This window comes from Malus sylvestris, chromosome 1 (assembly GCF_916048215.2).
Source record: "Malus sylvestris chromosome 1, drMalSylv7.2, whole genome shotgun sequence".
NCBI lineage: Eukaryota > Viridiplantae > Streptophyta > Magnoliopsida > Rosales > Rosaceae > Malus > Malus sylvestris.
This window is the reverse complement of record NC_062260.1, coordinates 6,238,332-6,259,873: the sequence shown is the minus strand read 5'-3', so window position 1 is coordinate 6,259,873 and position 21,542 is coordinate 6,238,332. Positions and strand designations below refer to the sequence as shown.

Below are 21,542 nucleotides of genomic sequence, written 5' to 3'. Positions count from 1 at the left end.
TATTTTCTCGTTATCGTAATTAAATAGCACTCGTTGTTACGAATGTGTGAGCACGAGTTAGACCTAAATCGAATCTGTAATGAAAAAGTTACACTCCGTTAAAGTACGTTAACCACGAATAGTTTTGTACACGTCCGTACAAATTTATCAGTGTAAGAAACACTGTTATTTTTTATTGGTAGACAGATTTTGTACCTTTTTATTTCACAAAACCTGAAAATCAAATCCCTTCCTCAAAAATGGGATCCATGTCCCCTTTCTTAAAACATTCACCAATCACAACCCCTAAAACCCTCACATTCACTTGTTTTTCCTTAAATCCCTCCTCACCAATCAAACTCATCCTCACTCTCACTCAACCAATCAGAAACACTGTCTCTTACTTCTCTCCCCTAATCAGAAAACACTCATTCTCTCTCTCTCTCTCTCTCTCTCTCTCTCTCACTGAACCTCTTTTTTTTGTCTCTCACCAGCCGTACCAATAGATCATCGAATGGACAAGTTTGACTCGTCACTCGGAAGCTCCGACTAAGACGAGTTTGCTCCGACGTGATCCCGGTCGAGTTACAAGTTTTTGAAGGTCGTGGAAGCACCTAGTCAACTCCCTAGAGTTCCTAGACTAAGTTTGAAGTGGAATTGACGCGAGAACACACGTTTTCAAGGAGTCGAAAATTAGGCCAAACATTTCGAGGCTTTTTTTCAGGCCATTTCCCATCCATTTTTGGACTTCCAAAAGGTATAAACCTGTTCTATTCCTCAAGAGCTTCATTTCCATATAAATTTCATAAAAAATGGTTGAGAAATAAGCAAGTTATGAGGTTTTGAAATTTTACCCAAAAACCGGCAAACCAAACGGTGGCAGACGGCGAGGCTCACTAGAGAAGACAAAGAATATTTCATTAAAGTTGACAGAATATTCTAACGACATCAGGTAACGCCATTAAGTTCCGTTACTATTTAACAAAATATTCTGTCAACTCTGACGGAATATTCCCTGGCTTCTGTCACCTTTGACTTGCGCGTGTGGCCATGGGCTAGGCAATGCGTGAGGGCGCGTCCAACCTTCGGGCGACGAGTGGTTGACACGTACTGGTCCGTGACGTCGTGTAGAGTGTTTTTGTATATTCAAACTTTCCGTTTGAGCAAACTATGAGGGGTTTTTTCCTAGCTTTTAGTGTATGTGTTATTTAACTAATTATTATTAGTTATTTCACATATAGGGGAGACTTGCCCCAAGGACGTACGAGGACAAGCAAGGCTAGGAGGTTACAATCCGTCGACATATCAGTGAGTGGGCATTTGTTTTCGTGTGTGTGTGTATAAACTTTATAGTTTCCACAAATGCTTTTGAAATGATTTATGCATATCATGCCATGATTAAATAACGTTATTAGAAATGTTGTACTGTTGTGAAATGCTAAAATAATCTTATGAGATGCACAAGTAAGTTTATTGTCAGGTAAGTTTATTATGTTGACTAGAATTATTGAATTGTTATGGCATGCTTATATTTATTGTCAGTCCGCTCATCATTGTTGCACCCTGGTGTTAGTGCTCACCCTGGGCCAAGGCCAGTCTTTCACGTGTATGTTCACCTCTGCACTGCACACTCACCTTAGATCAAGGTGGATGCAAGTCCTGTCGTACAATTTGCATTAGGCAACTCCGACTTGCAGGTGACCACTATTAACGCCAGTCTTCACGTGATTGTAGCAGTAGAGCGTATATTATGAATACACCCAGTTCTGTCGTATAGGTCACATTAGGCGACTCCGACTCGTGTGCTAGCATAGATTGATGAGCATCAGGTCAGTCGTACAGGTTGCATTACGCAACTCCGACTTGTGTGCTAGTATAGATTAATTGAATACCTTATTTTACTTATATTATTGTTGAGATTGTGATGCGGCTGCTTCTGGATTTACTATTGTTTTGTTTTGATTTCGTACCTATACGTAGTATGATTTCTAGAAACTATAAATGTTTTACGGCAAGGGGTTAGTATGTTTAGAAAATAAATGGAATTTATAAACTTTTGTTTTTGTCCACTCACCCTTTTGTTTTTCACCCCTCCAGGTCCTAGTTAGCTGAATTACTTTGTGGCGTATGAGGATTGGCTAGCGATTCTGACATATCCATGTTTAAGTGTAGGAACTTATCCCGTTGTATATTAAGTACTTAACTAGTTTTGACTACACTATTTGTCATTTATGCTTTGAACATTTGTATTTTATGGGTTCTACCAACTACTGCGCACTCAATTTATTAGTTTAAATAAGTTCTAGTTTCTGTTTTAATTTATCCATATTTTTACATCACTTACACTTTTGGTTATGTGACCTTCGGGTGACAGCCAACATGCCTCGACTCCTGTTGGGGTGTGTCAATATAGAAGATGATGAGAGTGAAATTAAAAATGAGAGTATTCGTAAAAGTATTCATATGTCTTTTAATAATTTAGATATTAATTTAGTTGAACAAAATTTTGATCATATTGTAGATAAACTCATAGAAAGTATTGATCATTTAGATGAACAATATTTAGAAAAATATAAGGCATATGATTTAAGACTACATATAATTTTAGATGAAGAAATTAAAAAAAAAATAGAAACAGAAGTATAATATATTTTAGGAACAAAATAGTACAATAATTTATTAGAAGTAAAAATTGAATGTAATCCACCAGAAGAAAGTAGTGTATTAGGAGTAGAAAATAATCCAGGTTATACAGCTAGAACAAACCAATAATTCTTAAGACAAACAAATGAGCTATATAATGAGTACAGAGGAGCTGATTACAGGGATGAAAAAATGATGAGACCACCTAGAAAAAATAGGATACTATACTTGAGAGGATTAGAACAAATAAATATAGCAGGTAATATATTAAAGTTAGATAATGCAGATCCACAAGATTGAGAAAAAACAATAGAGAGATGGGAAAAAAGTTGTGTACATGCAGCTTTAATGTTAGATTTTACTAATTCACAAAATATGTTAGATTATTTGTATATACTTTAGATGGTTTAGTTTTTTATTGTTTTCAATCATAAAAGTACATAATCCAGAACAGTATCAGGTACCTAAAACACATTTTAATATAGATGGTTTTGTTACTTTAATTAAACAGGAATTCTTAGATCATAATAGGTTAGATGACATGAGTGAACAAGAACAAATAAGAGCTATAAGAAATTTAAAACAATTACAAATTTGTGATTTACAGTATATAGCTAAGTATAAATCAGATTTCTTTAAAAATTTAGGAAGAACATGTAGAATTAGTGATATTAATTTTTAGATTTTTTTTTAGTACACTGATTGTCACATCTTGGCCTGGGCCCCCACCACATCCTAGGCACGACTTCGCAATAGCACGATATTGTCCGCTTTGGGCCTCGACCACTCCCTCACGGTTTTGTTTCTGGGAACGCACGAGCAACTTCCTAGTGGGTCACCTATCCTGGGAATGCTCTAGCCTATTCTTGCTTAATTTCGGAGTTCCTACGGAATCTGAAGCCAGTGAGCTCCCAAAAATTCTCATGTTAGGAAGATATGAGAATATACATATAAAGCATAGAGGATCCACTCCCCTGGGTAATGTGGGATCTAACAATCCACCCCCTTTAGGGGCCCGATGTCCTCGTCAATACATTTCCGACCAGGGATTGGCTCTGATACCAAATTGTCGCATCCCAGCCCGGGCCCCCACCACATCCCGAGCTCGACTCTGCCATAGCATGATATTGTCTGCTTTGGGCCCCGACAACACCCTCACGGTTTTGTTTCTAGGAACTCACGAGCAACTTCCTAGTGGGTCACCTATCCTGGGAATGCTTTGGTCCATTCTCGCTTAATTTTTGAGTTCCTACGAAATCCAAAGCCAGTGAGCTCCCAAAATGCCTCGTGTTAGGAAGAGATGAGAATATACATATAAGGCATAGAGGATCCACTCCCTTGGGCGATATGAGATCTAACATTGATATATTTTTACACTAAGGATATTGGGAGTTCGATTAAGCCACACAATGGGCAACCAAATATGGTACCAAATTCGCCATCCACGAGATTTGAACTTAAGACCTTTCACTTCTAAGTGAAGAGGAATACCAGCAAATCGTAGTATTGAATGACAATTTATTAGATACTTATATGGCATAAATAAAAGGACCACAAAGTGAAAACATTTGGAATGAATGACAAAAGTATCCAAAGAAAAAAGATATTGCAATAGGACCTAGAATTCAACATGTAAGATATATTTAGACAATAGTGTAACCAAATAAAAGCAAAGAGACAAATTAGGAAACAATTTTATATGATTTGTAAAAATATAGATTTACCATAACAGTACGGTTGTCATAAGAAGAATAAGCATAAAAAAATATACAAAAAGAAATATAAGTCATACAAACTCTATAAACAGCATAAGAATTTCAGCATAAGAAAATATTCGAATCTTGTGGATGGCGAATTTGATACTATATTCGGAATATGTATACTCTATAAACTCTATAAATTCCATAAACTCTATAAACTATAAATGCTTCAAGAATATATAGGAAGAGAAAACATATTCCTAAATAATTTAGGAAAAGAAGTGGTAGGCCATGGATAAGAAAATATAAAGCATCAAAAGATAAAAGTAGTTGTAAATGTTAATTATTTGGAGAAGTAGGACACATTAGGCCAAAATGTCAATGGAGTTGTTTAAGTTAGAAGATGATGAAGGTATACACTCAATATAAAGTTTAGACGATTTGAGTGATAATGAGAATATTTATAGTTTAGAGAGTATTAATATGATAGATTCAGACTCATAAGATTCAAGTAATTCAAATAGTGATTTAGACAAATATATGTGTGCATTTATAGAAGAACATGAAAAGGATTATTAATATATTAATTTAGGTTGCCAAGAAAAATGTCATAAGTGTGACAAGTTAGTTACAAATAAATATCATAATACATATTCAATATTATGTAAAAAGTGTTATAATAATAGCTTATGAAAATTTAATTCAGCAAAATCACAAGAATTAGCATAGAGAAACCAAAAAACAGTTCTTTGATTACCATAAATTATGAAATAGAATTAGCAAAAGATTACAAAATACAAACAATTGTGATAGATACAGGAAGCACAAAAAGTGTCATAAGAGAAGAGTTAGTACCAAAAAAATATAGACAAATATTAGCAAAGCAAGTAAGAATAACACAGTTTGATGAGAGACCAATATACTTAACACATTGCATTAATAATGAGTCTCTTAGGGTTGAATAACAACAATTCAATTTAACATTAATATTTGTTTCGCCAGTAAGATCAATACCCACTTATTTTAGGTTTAAACTTTTTGAAAAGTTTACAAGGTTTTTTTGTTTATGAATCCTAACATAACATTCTTCAAGAGAGGTATAACAATAAATGACTAAAGTAATACTTGAGAAGCATATAAAAACATAAGTATAGAAGAATCTAGTAGTCAAAATAACTATTATTCAGAGAATTTAAAAGAAAACAATGAGCATAATAATATAGAAGATTTTGATTATGAAATATTTGAACATGGAAATCCAGTTTTAGAAGAAGCAGCCCGTGACACACCTCGACCTGGAATGTTCACCTGGACTTCAAATCGAGCTGTGTTGGCCAACACCAGGAGGGTGACGAAGCCATAAGTGTAGTGATGTGGAAAATGTGAATAAATTTAAACCTAAAAGTGCCTAAATATAAGAGTGCACTTGTGAGCGGGAATGAACCCATTCCACACGTGATGTCAGAGCATAAATAAAGTACAGTAAAGTAGGATAAGAATTATACCAACGAAAGTAGCCACCTATACCAAGATTTGGCAAGAATCCTCGTCGACACGAATGCTCAACTACTAATACCTGGAGGGGCGAAAAACAAGGCTATGTGGGCCTGCAAATAAAACTTTATAAAAACCTTTCAGAAAACATAATAACCTCTCGCTGTAAAACAAGTATAGTTTCGAAAATATACATACTACGTATAGTATGAAAGTACTTACCAGAGCTAGCAGTATCTCAAGAATGCAATACGTCACAAACTTTCGTAAATAAACACGTGACGTCTGTAATCACATTTTCTCGCATAAATAAACATATCATATCGAGTGCTCATCGACACATGCTGACACACGAGTTCATGCAGAGATATTTTGATATGAACAAGACTAGGTGTAACAATGATATACGCTCTACAATCACGTGAAGACTGGTGCTATGCACAACACATACAAGTCCTACTCGCCTATAGCAATCTAGGATAAGACAGCACCTACAATGGATCCAAAGTGAGCGTACGGTGCGATGTATACATATAGTGAAAGATTGGCCTTGGCCCGGGCGAGTACTAACACCAGTGCAGTAAATGATTAGCAGATAACATAAATATAGTTATGCAATACTAAATCGATAATTCGATAATTCAAAAACCCTAGTCAGTGAAATACTATTCATAATTGTAAATACCATTAAAGCATCCATACTAATACGCATACTTGTGTGCCCCGTAGGACGTAGTATAATTGCATGGATTTCGTCAACATGTTAATTCTTATATACGTTACCCTAATCTAGGTGCAACGTAGAAAATTATTTATCAAATATATAAATAGAAACTAATGGATGTATATTATATAAAAGAAAAGACTCACTCGCAGATACTTGCGAAGTTGTAGTTGTTCGAACGTGAGAAGTCGGAGTCTCCAATAGTAATCGCACCTAAGCATAATATTGGGACCCATTAGTAAAACTCAACTAAGATGATTAAATTTGGGAAAACAAAGTGCGGATTTGGAATCAGGATGTCGAAATATGCTAAGGAGGGTCCCCGGCCAATTTTGTAAAAAGTCAACGGTCAACCCTAAAAAGTCAACCGAGACGCCATGGTAGTCAACTACGTTAAAACTTTATAATTTCACTAAATGGATGCCAAAAATGGATGACGTCGAATTTAGCCTAGGAGGGTTTCTAAGAAAATTCCAAAAAATGTCAACTGACTGTTAACAGTTAACTTTAACGAAATATTCCATCCTTAGATGGAATATTCTGTTAAAATTAACTGAAAAGTTAACAGAATATTCCCCTGGAATATTCCCTCTAAATCCCTAAATGGGTTCAGGTCGACCGGTCAGGATTCAGTTCGGATCCATGCTTGGATCTGGTTTTTTTCTTCTCCGGCCGGTTGCCGCTACAACCGCCGGAATCTAGAAATCTTGGTCGGGAAACTTTCCTGGCTCCACCTAGCTTTGAAACTCAATTAAAACTAGTGATCTAATATCCAACAGGGGATCCTGCCCTGGTCGGAAAAAGGCTCGAAGCCGCTGGATCTTTTGTCTGAATCTGGGAACACAAGAACAAAGCTAGGCAGGGTTAAAACCCTTGATTTTTTACTCGAATCTAGTTAGAAAATGTCACTAACAACTAAAATAATTAAATTCACTTGAAGCTCACCTTAATTTCATCGAGTTTCAGGTCAAACTCACCGGAGAAGGCGATGGCTAGCCACGGCCCGAGTTCATGCATAGTGAATACAAGGAAGATGAAGTTGGAGCTGACACGAGGAGAAATGAGGGACTTATCACCGTTGTCGGAGTTGGCACGGGTGAGGGTAGTTATCGTGGTCGTCTTGCCAGAGTGGCAACATGTGGTGGTGATGGGTGATTTGTTTGCAGAGAAAGAGAGATACGGCTGATAGAGTTGAGAAAGTTTGAGTAAGGGGAGTTGAGGTGGCAACAAGGGAAAGACAAATGAGAGAAATACCTGGGAGAGTGAGAATAAAGGACACAGAGACAAGAGAGAAATGCCATCGAGTACTTCAAGAATATGATAAAATAATGAGTCATACATCTCTCTAAACAGTGGTCAATGGAAGTCAAAATCCTTGCCTTTAGGGGCATTTTCATCAAATCACTCTTTTAAAATTTATAAAATCGTAAAATTAGGGATGAGTTGTCATAACCCGCATAGAAATATTATAGTTAGATAGACCAAGGAGTTTAGAAAAATTATTTCAATTAGCAGATCAAACTAGAATTATAGGAGAACACCCTCGATTACATTAGAGTAAAAATAAAATATTAGCAAAATTATATATTATTAACCCAAATTTAACCATTAAGACAGCTGACATGCCTTGTAGTTTACTTAATTAGACCTCCCAAGTCTAGACATAGATCAACAATATATATTGTGAGAAAACATTCAGAGTTGAAGAGAGCTAAGGCTAGAATAATTTATAATTATAAGCAAGGTTCTAAAAAATGCTAGGCGACAAGCTAGGGCCTAGTGACACACCCTAACCCGAAATGTCCACTAGGACTTCAAATCAGGATGTGCTGGCCGACACCTAGAGGGTGACGAAGCCATAAAGTGTAGTGATGTGGAAAATGTGAATAAATTTAAAACCTAAATGTGCCTAAATACAGAGTGTGCTGGTGAGCGGAAATGAACCCATCTCACACGTGACATCAGAGCATAAGTAAAGTACAGTAGAGTGGGTAAAGATCGTACCCTCAGAAGTAGCCACATATACTGAGACTCGCCAAGAATCCTCGTCAATACGATCACTCAACAGTTAAAGCCTGGAGAGGCGAAAAACAGAAAACGTGAGTGGGCAAAAACAAAGCTTATGAAAAATCATTTCTCTTTTTAAACATAAAAACCCATCACCGTAAAACCCGTATAATTTTCTCAGAAAATAGCAATATGTACGTATATAGAAATCAATCTCGAGAATAGTGAAAACCAAGTATATGCCATGTTGAGTATCTCAGTAATAATTATGTAAGCCAGGTGAAATAATTCAATGTAAAATGATATGTCAGTCAGAGTCACCTAATGTGACCTGTACGGCTGAACCTATAGCTCAGCACTCTAATCCTGCACACGAGTTAGAACCACCTAAGGTGGTCTGTATGACAAAGCTCGGTGCAAATATGTACGCTCAAGTGCTACAATCATGTGAAGGTTGTGCGATAAATCGCGGGTCACCAACGAGTCGGAACCACCTATTATGGTCTGTACAATAGGGCTATGCACCAAACTTGGATCCAAGGTGAGCGCACGGTGTGGAAGGTGAACATCACATGAAGGACTGTGCCCTGGCCACGGGCGGGAGCACTAGCACCGGGGTGCAAGATAATGAGCTCTAAATGCATCTAATCACAATCATATACACTGCAATCTCTATCATCAACATTTACTCACTAGAACTTACTTGAGCATCCGCAGCGTCAAACACTAACATACATAACTACTATTGCATATTCTAAAATATAAAACAATTGACAGGGCATTTAAAATGCAAAATCATTTAAATCAATCTTCTAGGAAAAACGTAAAGTATATATACATATATTGAAAACCAAAAGCCCACTCACCTAGATTCCACGCTATGACTCCCTAGCACACACATCAAGGCATCACAAACAATTGGCTCCTAGAACAATTATCAAATCATGTCTCAAAAATCTTATTGACAGAATATGTGACTCACATAAAACACATCCCTACGTAATTCGATCCAAAAGATCCGCATCACGGATTTCCGATCCCTTACTTCCAAAGATACACATTATGCTTATAGAACAACATCCTAAAGTTTCATTACAATCCAACGGTTGGATCTTCACCAATTACAAAATCAAGTGGCAGTTAACGTTTTATTTTATAAACTTACAAATCCACTTCAGAAAAATCCGTATGTCAGATTCCCAATCTGTAAGTTCCTACATTCCTCAAATATTACAAACTATAACATATTAAAGTTTAGAGATGATCCAACGGTCGGATCATAGATTGCTATAATATTCCAGTGGCGGACCTTAATGAAATTTTGCCGGATTCTGCAGATTTTTTGGGCAATCTTTGGAACTCCATATCTCACTTGTTTGTCAACCAAATTCGACTCATAATATACCAAAACTAATCTAGGGAAGTGTAGAACAAGATTATATCTGCTTGGAGTCCAAATGGTCGCCGGAGGTTACTAGAACATTGACTGAAAGACGGCTGTCCGCAGGAAAACAGGGAAATTCGCCAGAAATTTTGGGCAACCTTTCAACGTCCATAACTTTGTCAATACTCAATGAAATCAAGTGATTCAAAATGGAAATCATAGTTCTCGACAATACGAAGAGATTGGTACCTTACACGATGACTATATCACCGTGATTTGGCTGGAAAATGCCTCGAATGTGACGAAGGTCGCTAGAAACTGGGCAAACTTTAAATCGTTATAACTTTCTCATTTCTCCACCAAATCACACGATCCAAACTTGAAAATTCATCTACACAACATGAGGAATCAATTTAGGAATTGTCTGAATCACGCCTAGAAGTGTCGGCCCAAAACCTTGTTCTTCGAACTTGAGGTTAGGATTCGTTTTCAATGAAACAAAACTCAAAACTGGATTTATGGCGGTGAAGACATGCAGATAATGGTGGTTTTGATGCTCAACAAGCTGAAATTTTTGGTGATGATGCTGGTTTGTTTCATGGGAGAAAGGGAGAGCCGAGGGAGAGTTTGAGAGTTAGGCTACGGAAGAAGAAGAAAAAGAAAGAGAGAGAGAGAGAGAGAGAGAGAGTATTCCAGAAAGTGGGGATGGCCTCACGTGGCACTCATCCAATGGTTAGACAAAATACCACATGTGTTTCAAATGGAAAATTACCAAAATGCCCTCGACGTTTAAAGGTTTGTAGAATCTTCGTTATAACTCCAAATTACATTCCGCTTGCGCCCACGCGTCTGTAGCGACGAGTACTACGAGGATATGCCAAGAAAACAAATCGTACATGACACAACAAGGCGGTCAAACAAAGTCAATGCATTTGCCTCAAAAGGCATTTTCATAAATTCACTATTAAATTTATAAAAACTATAATTTTTAAGGATGGATCGTTACACCTAGTGTCTAGATGGAGTAGACGGATTTAAGTAAATTTATAACATACCATAAAATTAATTAAATTTACTATATAGAATACATAAATATTATGTTTTTACTTTTAAAATAATATGTATGTAATGTTAGGATATAAATACATAATAATATAATATGATCTTAAAAAGAAAAGAATAATATAAGATTAAAACAAAGATAGAAAATAAAAAAGATGATGGATTTAAGTTAGAAAAGAAATAAAGGAATATAAAATTGGTAAACAAGTTAGTGGGGACTAGGAAATTGTGCAACTAAATAAAGATGGTGGGACCACTGGTCCATCTTCTTCCTTTTCCACGACTCATGGCTCTGCAACATTGATTTTTCTAGATTCATAAGCTTCCAGATTCTGGCGACTCCACAAACGCTCGCCTAGCCTCCGTCCAGACCTGTATAGCTCCACCTAGTCTCACATAATCCCACTGAGGCATCTTCCAAATACATTTTTTCAATTTTGTCAGCGATTAAGGGTTAATCACGGCGGTCGAGCACTGCCCAACACTGATTATAAAGGATTAAATGATAATACATATGAAGATAGTTATAAATTACCAAATGAAAATGAACTTATAAAATAAAATTCAAGAGGGTAATTATTTAATAAATTTGATTGTAAATCAGGTTTTTAACAAATATGATTAGCACAAGAATCTATTGAGTGGACAACTTTTACCTGTCCAAAATGACATTTTGAGTGCTTAGTTATGACATTTGGACTTAAAAATGCTCATTCAATACTTCAAAGAAAAATGGATCAAATTTTCAAGAAATATGATCATTTTTGTAGATGATATTTTAATACATAGTAAAAATAGGAATGAACAAAGGAAGCACTTAGAGATAGTTTTGCAAAAATTCATCAATAATGGAATTGTTATTAGCAAAAATAAAATGGCATTAGAAAAGAAAAATATAGAATTTTTAGGATTGAATATTAAGTTAGGAACAATACAATTACAAGACATTTAGCTAAGAAAGTTTTAGAATTTCCAGGGTCACCAAAGTCTGATAACAAGTTTGAAGATATTCATCAGGAATATTTAGTGATGTACAATCAAGATTACTAGCAATAGATTTAGAAATTTTAGGAATAATTAGTTCACTTGAAGCATTTTCTTTATTTTTACATAATGAAGTATTTATAATTAGAACAAATTGTCAAAATATAGTTTCTCATTACAATAAGATAATACTAATAAACAGAAAGCTTGAAGATGGGTAAATTTTATTGATTCAATTACGAGAAATGGTTCTAAACCTATTTTTAAGCATAAAAAAGATAGTGATAATACATTAGATGATATCTTATAAAAAATAATTCATTGAACAGAAAGAGAATATCGTGGACCATTATCCTCAGATAGCACAAGACAACAAGGCAGAAGAGCACATTTCAATAGCATAATGAAGCACCATGGACCTCCATCATTTAGTGGATTCCAGAATAGCAAAAGTAGATTAGCATCACCACCTACCTACATTTAACTTTAACGACATTATAGTTGAAGGAATAAAAAACTCAACTTTAAGGTATAGGCCAAGGCTACCAGGACTCATTGATAGGCATCAGGTTCTTTTAGATAACTTTTGGAATGTTCAAATTAAGCAACTAAGCATAAGATTAGGTCATGAAAAATTAATTACAGCTTTAGAGCAATAGTTTGATAGTTTTAAATTCAATTTTCGTCAAACCCAGCATCATATATTCATTCTCTTGAACATAGCCTGACACAACCCGACCGAAATCGAGGCATACTGGCCGTCACGTGAGGATGACGTAGCCATGTGCACTGTGCGGAAGCACTAACAATAATGGAGAATACGAATAAATAAGAACCAACTCAAAAGAGTACTAGCTAAGATAAGTGCTAGGGTAAGAATGAAAATACAATCAGAGCGTAAGTAGCCTAAGTTCAGTCCATACAAGTGCTAGGGTAAGAATGAAAATACAATCAGAGCGTAAGTAGCCTAAGTTCAGTCCATACAACAAGTACTAATCAAATGACACCAAAAGATATCATACATTGTGATAGTTTATCAGAACCTCCATTCAATCCTCGTGAACCACCAACGAACAAGCTTACCTAAAACCTAGAGGGGCGCAAAACAGAAAGTGTGAGTGGGCAAAAACAAAGCTTTTCAAAACCATTTCATTTATCAAATGCTCTAACCCTCGCCGTAAAACATGTATAATTTTTCCAGAAATGGAATATATATATATATATATATATATATTTCAAATCATGCTTCACATATCCATATTCATAAGTATGCCATGCCAAATATATAACAAAATGAGTAACTCTGGTGAAAATAAGTTAATGGAACTAACTAATAACTTCTCAAACATTGGTCAAATGGAATGTTTGAATATACTATCGTGATCTACTCAACCTCACAAACATCCCCATATTTTTAGAAAAAATTTTCGACCATCCACGAGCCGTCACGCGCCACCCACTCGCAGGCACATGCCAGGCACACTGACGGAACAATTAACGCCATTATGGAATATTCCTTCAAAAGTAGCATATTCCGTTAAAACTTACCTGATGCCGTTAGAATATTCCGTCAAACTTAACAGAATATTCTTTGTCTTCTTCCTTCGAACTTTGGTGACCGTCGCCGTCGCCAGAAAATAGGGAAATTTTCAAACCTTAATATCTCAGTCCATACACAACCAAAATCCATGAAATTTCTACCAAAATGAAGCATACAACGAGTAGAACAAAACCTTACCTTTCAAAAGTCCTAAAACCGATGGAAACTCATTGGAAAATCCCTCAACAATCCGGCTAAACTTGCAACTCGTCGAAACTAAACTTCCCGATGTCCAAATCATTTCATTTTTCTTCTCCGAGCTTCACGAAGACGATCTAAAGCTTCTTATAACCTTAGAATCTTCCTAAAACTCCACATTTACGTGTGCATGAACAGTACGTCGAATCTAAGTTTCTGGTTCTTAGGTTATCCGACGGCTTCACGACCTAAAAATGGTACCACTCGATTCCTAAGCTTGTTAGGAGTCCAAAGTGAAGAAAAAATTTTGTCCTAGCTAAGAACAAGTAAGAACATTTGAATACATATGCAAACTATTAACACATTAAAGTAGGCATGCATTAAAAAACAATTCATAAAACCCATGACTTTCAAAGCCTAGTATATGGTGAACCAAAAGACTCTTTAACAACATTAAAGAGAAGTAAAAATTTCCAGTTTCTTTACCCTTGAAGCTCATCCTTGTTTACACAAGGGATTCACCCAAGTGGAGGGCCTTCAAGTCACCTCCTAGCTCCTTGGATATTGCTTGTGATTTCCTTCTCCTTTTGTGCTCCTTTGGACTTTGTGGATGTAAGGAAAGGATCTCCAAAACACCAAAAGTTTGGTGTCTCTAAGTCTCCACACCAAGGGTTAAGTGTCAAGATGAAATGGATGACTTAGGGAAGAAGAGGTTGCTAGATTAATCTCCCTAAGTGGCCAGCCTCTTTGTAGAGAGAAAGAGAGAAAATGTTTCACCTCTTTGCCTCAAAGAAAACCCTAATTAGAAAATAGCTATAAAGTTGCTTTTATAACACTTTTCTTTGGTGAGTGGCGAACTTGCAATTAAGCAAACTTTCACCATCTCCTCACCATGGCCGGCCTATATGTTGTGATTGGGCTTATTGCCCATTTTGTTTTAGTTGTCATACAACTTAAACATAATGGGCCTTATGGACCAAAACACTTTTGGGCCCCGAAACCCAAAACCAACTTAAAAGCCCAATACGAACCTTTCGTATAATTAATTAACTAATTAATTAATCTTGACCATTCTTCAATTAAACCATTTAATTGCATATCCATTTCATTTAATTTCTTCACTATCGCCCTTACTCGGTGTACGATCCATTAGGTTCCAATTAGCGAGGTAGTGGGCGATTGTTACTCTTAACGATCGATTGTGAATTGAAACCACATTTCAATTCTCCCTTTATGATTAGTGTTTGCTAGTCATTAGGGCTTCCACAAACCATGAGTGACACCTAGCAGTATGTCATGGTTACCCAAGCTAAGTAGAATTGGTTGGAGAACCTATCCAGTTACAACTACAATGCAATACGGTCCTTCTCTAATACAATACTCTTAATCACATTGTTTAAGTGATAGTTTGTTTCATGTCTACTATCCAATGTGATACATATCTATATGATTCCCTTGAATATGATTTGGAACAAACTTCCTAAGTCATATTCATATGCTTTGGCCAAAGACTTTAGAATCATATCTTAGAGTATTCTCCTTCCACCATGGAAGGTTAGAGATCCCTTGTTGTGCATTCATATGCCTACACGACTAGATAGCTTGACCCCAACAATGCCGTGGACACTCCGATGGAATGCCGTTGACATGATCAAAGATCAAGGACCTAACCATTAGACATCTATGATGCCTCAGGTCAAAGGACTACTTTGCATATTGCAACTTTCGAGTTCTTACATGACATGTATGTTCGAACTCTCTTTTGATCGTTGTTCAGTGTACTCGATTACTCTTTCGAGCACCTATGTGTTTGTCTTAGTGTCCAACACCAAATGACTTGAGACTAGTCATACTCACGCTTGAGTCAACATAACACATACTAACCTTAGCGGATTGTCAATGCCCAATTGGCAATCCTATGGCTAGGAACATTTTAGGAATGAACATAAGAGAATGGTCTCGATAATCTAACTCACTTAGATCACTTGTCTCTTAGATCAAATACATCCCTAGGATTCCCTTATTGCTTAAACACATGATACAATAAATAGTGATTAACAATAAGCTTTTCCCTTCATTAAACATATAAAAGTTTAATACATTAAGTATTCCAAAAAGCTATTACATCAAATGAGTGGCTTTGTCGGCATACTTCCAACACAAAGATACCAACCAAAACCTCGATCCGCAATTGGTTGAAGGGTTTTGAGGTTGACCGTACGGTTTGTACGGAAATGGAAGGAAATCCGAGAGGGAGAAAGAGAAAGGGTCAACGGGTGTGTTTGTGTGGGTGTGTGTGTGGTCCAGTTTGGCTCACCAACCAAAAACAAAAGTAAACTTAGTCCTAATTGGGTCCAAACAATTAGGACTTAAGATAATTGGCCAATTTCACACACTTACAATCCAACGCTCAAGGGCAAAATTAACATTTCACGCCATCGATAAAAATAATTTGGGACTGGTTGTCACAATCTACCCCCCTTAAGGAAATTTCGTCCTCGAAATTTATACACAACAATACATCCACTAATAACCATCAAACAATTGTGGATACATCTCTCTCATCTGATCTTCTGTCTCCCAAGTAGCCTTTTCCACTGAATGATTTCTCCATAGAACTTTCACCAGGTGCACGGTTTTAATTCTCATAATTTTATCTTTCCAATCCAAAATAGTCACTGGCTCCTCGTCGTGAGTCAAATTCAGATTAATTTTCAATGGTTGAGGAGGTATCACATGCGAAGGCTCTAAGACATAATGTCGAAGCATAGAAACATGAAACACATCGTGCACCTTAGACAATTCTGGAGGCAATTCAAGCATGTAAGCAACTTCACCGACTCGCTCGATGATCCGATACGGTTCGATGTACCTAGGACTAGCTTACCTTTCTTCTCGAACCGTACAATACCTCTCCACAGTGATAACTTCAAAAATACCCAATCACCAACTTTATATACTCTATCAATAGCATGCTTATCTGCTAGACTCTTCTGACGATCCTAGGTCATTTTCAGGTAAGATTTAATCACCTGAATATTCTGAGTAGTTTCATCCACAATCTCCGGGCCCACCAAAACTCTTTTACCAACTTCTGACTAGCATAATGGCGTTCGACAAGACTTGCCATAGAGTGCCTCAAAAGGTGCCATACCAATACTTGAATGGTAACTGTTATTGTAGGTGAATTCCATCAAATCCAAACAATCTTGCCAACCATCGCCAAACTGCAGCACTAAAGATCTCAGCATATCCTCTAACGTCTGAATAGTCCTCTAAGATTGCCCATCTATCTGAGGATGATATGCCGTACTATAAAGTAATCTCGTACCAAGAGCTTCCTGGAACGCTACCCAGAACTTAGAAGTGAATCTAGAATCCCAATCCGAGATAATATCAACTGGAACACCATGGTACTTCACAATCTTCGATATGAATAACTTAGATAATATCAACTGGAACACCATGGTACTTCACAATCTTCGATATGAATAACTTAGTTAATCGGCTTAATGAGTATTTTTCCCTCACTGGAATAAAGTGTGCTGACTTAGTTAGCCGATCAACTATCACCCAAATTCCATCATAACCATTCTATGTACGAGGAAGCTTATACACAAAATCCATGGTAATATTTTCCCATTTCCACTGTGGAACGGGAAGTGGTTGCATCAACCCAAACGGCTTCTTCGTTTCAGCTTTAACCTGCTGGCAAATGGCACACCTACTCACATACTTAGCAATTTCTCTTTTCATACCCGGCCAATAATAAAATGGTCGAATGGTATGATACATCTTGGTACCTCCTAAATGCATTGCATATGCATAAATATGCGCTTCATCAATGATTTCTTTCTTTAACTTTGCATTATTTGACACATACATTCTATTCTCTTGCATAAGCATGCCATCAATTTCTCGAATTCTGAAATCTTTCTTCTTGCCTCGACTTCTTGCCTGAATTATTTCCTGGGTCTCTTCATCATCCATCTAAGCCTCGAGTACTCAATCAATTAATATGGGCCTGACCTGAAAATTAGCTAATAAAGCTTCCTCTTTATCTTCCAATCCTAACCTCACTCCAATGGACCTCAAATCTGCTAGAAGAGGAGCATGACAAGCATAAACGACATTAAACCTAACTTGAGTCTTCCTACTAAGTACATCTGCTACCACATTTGCACAACCATGGTGATACTCAATCGTGCAATCATAATCACTTAGTAATTCTATCCATCTTCGCTGGAGAAGATTAAGATCTCTCTAGGTAAAAAGATACTGAAGACTCTTATGATCTGTGAAGATCTTACATTTCTCACCATAAAGGTAATGTCTCAAAATCTTCAAAGCAAAGATGATCACCGCTAGTTTAAGATCATGAGTAGGATAATTCATCTCATGAGGTTTCAATTAGCGTGATGCATAAGCAATCACCCTACCTTGCTGCATTAATCCACAACCCAAACCATTCAATGAAGCATCACTGTAGACTTCAAAATCACCACTATCATTAGGAAGCGTTAAAACAGGTGCATGAGTGAGACAATACTTTAACTGCTGAAAACTTTATTCACAATTATCATCCCACTCAAACTTAACATCCTTCCTGGTTAACCTCGTCAAGGGTAATGCAATAACTAAGAAATCTTTAACGAATCATCTATAATAGCTTGCTAAGCCCAGAAAACTCCGTACCTCAGTGACGGTTCGTGGTTATTCCTAATTCTCCACAACTGCTATCTTTTGAGGATCCACTCGAATACCTTGAGCTAATATAACATGTCCCAAAAATGCCACTTGGTTTAACCAGAATTGGCATTTGCTAAACTTAGCATACAACTGGTGTTCCCTCAATCTCTTCAACACCAAAGTAAGATGTCGAACATGCTCTGTTTTAGACTTAGAGTAAACCAGAATATCGTCAATGAAAACAATGACAAACCTGTCTAGATATGGTTAGAATACTCGATTCATTAGATCCATAAAAGCTGCTAGAGCATTAGTCAACCCGAATGGCATCACAAGAAACTCATAATGACCATATCGAGTCCTGAATGCTGTTTTAAGGACATCTTCACTTTTAATCTTCAATTGGTAGTAACCAGACCTCAAATCAATCTTAGAAAACACCAGTGTTCTAAAAATCGCCTTGGGCGGCACCTAGGCGATCAGCGGTGGTCTCCCGATCTAATTTGGGGGAAATCGTTGCAAAAGTCGATAGGTATCTAGGTGGTTGCCTAGGCACTCGCTAGGCGCTCTAGGCGCTCAAGGCAGTGCTAGGTGGTGCTCAAGGCGGTTTGAAATTCTTGCCAGCATTGAAGGCTCTACAGCTATTACTGTTTCGAACTCTCATCGGATCTACAACTCTAACTCCCGCATTTGCATCAAAACTCCCATCTGCGTCCGCATTTGAACATAGCCATGGTTGCTTTGCTAGAGGTTTCTGGAAAAAGAAAGAGAGAGAGAGAGAGAGAGAGAGAGAGAGAGAGAGAGAGAGAGAGAGAGAGAGATGGCCATGGTTGCTTTGCTAGAGGTTTCTGAAAAAAGAATGAGAGAGAGAGAGAGAGATGGCCATGGTTGCTTTGCTAGAGGTTTTTGGAAAAAAAAAAGAGAGATAGATGGAGGGAGAGAGATTTCTAGGATTTTGTGTTTCAAGGGCTGATAGGAAATAAGAGAGAGAGAGAGAGAGACTTATGGGATTGTAGACATCGAAATTTCGGTAAAATAAATGTTGATCAATAATTAAAATTTCAATGTTTATGTGTCACATAAATTTTACACATAGCATGTGACTAAACGAAAAATCAAAATAAATCGGAAAAGTCATCAAACAGGACACGTGTCAACACCTGGCAGAAATGATTTATTTCATCTGATTATTTAAATCCAAAAAAATCAAGTTTTGGAATTCTATAAATAGGAGGCCAAGGCATTCATTTTTGGACACCAATTGATAACCAATTCACCTTACACCACAACCTTGAAGCTTTGAAACTCCAAAGCTCCCAAGCAAATCCCAGGGGATCAAGAAAGCTCTCTTCGTTCTTCGTCAAATCCTCATTCAAAAGCAAGCCCCAACGGTCCTTGAAGAATTTCCACTAATTCAAGATCAAGCCTTCCCCCACGACCCTTGAAGAAAGTGTTCATCATTCAGCATTCGTTCATCCCTAGATCAAGCCCCGATGGCCCTTTGGATCAACGACGTCAACAAATCCGCACAACTGTTTATCCCAAGATCAAGCCCTGACGGCCCTTTGGATCAACAACATCAAATCCACCCATTACAAAGATAGAATCAGAGGCTAAATTTGTAGAAGAGATTGTAACCCTAAATCATCAATACAAATATTATTTTGTACACGTGTTTCTTGTCTCGTTCATCGTAGGAATTTCCGTGTTTACAAATTTGGCACGCCCAGTGGGACTATCTCTACCTCTCATCTCTATCTTTGAATCCGCAAAAAGCACAAATGGCATCAAAGAAGGCTCAAGTTGTTCTCTCAGCCAATGCAAGGAACAAGAGCGTCATCACCGCAGGCGGTGTCACTTCGGGCGTCATAACTCGAAGCAAGGCAAGAGCTCTTTCTGCCGCCTCTTCTACCCCTACATCAACTCCGCCAAAGGAACAAGAGCACCCGAGGCACGAACCTATGATCACCTTGGCCTCGCTAAGGGCGCCAAGGAAGGAAAGCCCAAGGAAGTACTCTAGTTCCACTCTTTCCGATGTCGACTTAAGCGGCAGCTCAGCCATGCAAGTCATGACTACTGGAGCTACTTCAATAGATGAGCAGCTGGCTCATATGAATGAAGCGATCGCAAGGCTAACACGGATTATGGAAGAAAAAGACCAGCAAATCGCCGCACTCGTCAACCAACTAGATGTAAAGCCCGACGTGAAAATCGAGCAAGGGGATGATTCAGTAAAGAAGGAAAACGACGAGGATGAAGAGCCTCTGACGGAGAAAATCGATGTGAAGCCAGAGCCAGGCCAACCAGCGGCACTTATGGGATCTCTTTTTATCTAACAACTGCAAGAGATGATCGCCAGCACCATCAAGGCACAGTACGAAGGAAGTTCACGTGACTCCGTACTATACTCAAAACCCTATTCCAAGAAAATTGACGCTTTGAAGATGCCAAAGGGTTATCAGCCACCAAAGTTCATGCAATTCGATGGAAAGGGAAACCCGAAGCAACACGTTGCCCATTTCATTGAGACTTGCAACAACGCGGGGACAGAAGAAGATTACCTCGCTAAGCAGTTTGTACGCTCGCTGAAAGAAAATGCCTTTGAGTGGTACACAGACCTAGAGCCTGAATCCATCAACAGTTGGGAGCAATTGGAAAATGAATTCCTCAACCGCTTCTACAGCACCCGCCGTACCGTGAGCATGCTAGAGTTGACAAGCACGAAGCAATGGAGAGATGAGCCAGTCGTGGACTACATCAACCGATGGCGCAATCTGAGCCTCGACTGCAAGGACAGGCTCTCGGAGATCTGTTCGATCGAGATGTGCGTCCAAGGCATGCAATGGGGGTTACACTATATCCTTCAAGGCATCAAACCACGGACATTTGAAGAGTTAGCCACCCGTGCCCACGACATGGAGCTAAGCATTGCCCATCACAGGAAGAAAGAGCCGATCACCGACTTCAAGAAGGATAAGGTGTTCTCCCCAAATGTAGACAAGACTGGGAAGAAACCCCTCAAGGAAGCGTTCACCGTCAGCACTGCGCCCATCAAGACCGCCTCCGCGCCTATCAAGATCTCTTCCAAAACCAAAGCAAAGGAGATAAAGAAAAGTGAGCCTCCTCGCACCCAAGAAA

General features: G+C 37.7%; 1 long non-coding RNA gene across 2 annotated transcripts; it reads left to right on the top strand.

Moving 5' to 3' along the window:
- The first annotated feature begins 458 nt into the window (after positions 1–458).
- LOC126633336 (uncharacterized) lies at positions 459–7,822 on the top strand. 2 transcript variants are annotated; one of them, XR_007627045.1, is made up of 3 exons: positions 459–736; positions 1,221–1,287; positions 7,507–7,822. It is a non-coding gene; the product is annotated as an uncharacterized LOC126633336 (long non-coding RNA). The 2 variants fall into 2 exon arrangements; XR_007627039.1 differs by lacking the exon at positions 7,507–7,822 and adding an exon at positions 2,077–2,143.
- The last annotated feature ends 13,720 nt before the right edge of the window (positions 7,823–21,542 follow it).